This window comes from Simochromis diagramma, unplaced genomic scaffold (assembly GCF_900408965.1).
Source record: "Simochromis diagramma unplaced genomic scaffold, fSimDia1.1 OVJJ01000308.1, whole genome shotgun sequence".
Lineage (NCBI taxonomy): Eukaryota > Metazoa > Chordata > Actinopteri > Cichliformes > Cichlidae > Simochromis > Simochromis diagramma.
This window is the reverse complement of record NW_024386785.1, coordinates 2,660,704-2,662,859: the sequence shown is the minus strand read 5'-3', so window position 1 is coordinate 2,662,859 and position 2,156 is coordinate 2,660,704.

Here is a 2,156-nt window from a genome sequence, read left to right as displayed (position 1 = left end):
AACATATTTCTGATAAGGTTTTGTTTCACTTTATTGGCGCTGTAAAAAGTCCAAATGGTGAATGGGCTGCATTTTTCAGGACGTTTTGTTCACTGAGTCATAAATTAGGGAGCCACCTCGTGTCTGCTCCGATGATGGTGGTTTATGTCTCACTTTTGCAGAATTTTAGCAGATTTTTTCCACCAAATTAACTTTTTAACCTTCACCTAACCTTCCTTCCGTAACAATGGCTTGAATAAACTTATCAGTGGCTCGTGTCATGTTGGCTCTGAGTTATCAGAAACCCTTTTCAACTCTTATGCACGTGACTGGTCGCTGTGTGTTGGCTTGAGTTCAGGGAGTTTGGATTTAAATCAAAAAGTTGCAACTTTAAAAATAAGAATCATGTTTGCATTAAAGTGTGACAACAAATATGTGCAATCGACTCGCTTTGGTCATTTCTCTGGTCCATGAAGGTCATTAGTTGATAAGAACATCAGTCCCTTCAACCCTTGTGTGAACACTGAGCCATTAAACACATAATCTCCACCCATGCACCTCTGATGATATGATCTCCTTCCCTCAGGCAAATGTTACAAGTCCCACAGTGCAAATCTGTCATTCAGCACAACCTCGTTTAGACTTTAAATAGCACCACTAGGACACACAGCTATTTTTAAATTATTGACACTTATACACCTTCCAATTTGTGTTTAATTGCATTTCACTCAGACACACCGCTACACTTTCTGCTGATGGTCTTTGTCTGTGTATAGATACAAACTTTCTTAAAGAATCATTATAACAATGCTATTGGCAATAATCATAATGTAGTAATCAGTTTCCTTTCCACTGATCCTCTTGCCCTTTGGATGCACCCCAAATCGACAATCTTGGACTGCAGATGGCAATGGCTGCAGCCTCTGGGACCCCCTTTGCCATCTGCAGTCGAAGACGACAGAGTTATATTCCATCCTACAGCCATAGGAGCAGTCCACCCCGCAAATGAGCCGGAATAGAAAACACAAAATGAGAAAGACTCAGGACTAGCAGTGTCTGCACTTTAGTGTCCACCAGTAAATTGTGGATGGTATTTTATTTTCAGACAGATTAAATAAAGTTCTCCACTGAAAATGTTTGGACTGATAGACGTAGCCACCACGATGCAGCATTAGTGTTTGCTTTGAAGAGAAGTGAACTAAGCTAGCTGCTAACTTAGCAAGACTGTGCAGATGCAATGCACAAAAACACAAATGACAGTATGTGTAAGTAATAACATGCTAAAATTGAACCCACCGTAACTGAAGCACACAACCCTTAAACTTGTTGAGCTGCGGCACACATTATTAGATTATGTGTCAGATAGTTCTAGACATAGATCAGTTAGATCTGTCAGTCACAGCGGCCCATGCATGACTCAAAAATCCAGAACGAATAGTTAGAACAATAGTTCTCCACCATAGTGTGGTAACAAAGGGGAAAACTGCTGAGGAACAATGATGCATTCAGATGCATATCAAATGAGAAAATTAATATGGATCATTATCAACACAGGTTATTCATTAAATTGATTTAAATATTTTGTGAATTTGTGGGTTAAACAAATGAAAAAAGGCAGAACGTCTGATCATTTTAACTAACTGGTGTTTTTATGTGACTCTGCTGTATAAAAGTCCTGAAATCAGAAGCTTAGAAAGAAGACTCACCTGCAAAATGACACATATCAACATGCAGCCCTGGGAACGCTACAGATCCTGATGGAATCCCACAGAGGCTGCTCAGGAGATGTTTCACCTTTCACTGTCACATTGCACAGGCCTAAATGCCTCGAGTCTTCCACCATTGCACTTGCTCCCCCCCCTACTAGTCTCTAAAATAACCAATGACTGCACAAAAACCCACAACACCAACTTAGACATCAAGTTTGCAGATAGGACCACAGGGATGAAGCCTGCTGACCGTCCCAATGGTCCTCCATCATTAACCTGCCAATCAATGTCTCCAAGACAAAAGAGCTGATCAGCTTCAGGAGACAGAAAAATGTTCCATCATGCAGGCAGAGACATTGTGGAGATAGTGCCAAACTTTAAATTCCTCAGCAGACATTTCCCAGGATCTGAGAGACTTGGACCCTAAATCCTAAACACAACCTCTCCTTTGAGGAGGGCAAAGAAGTG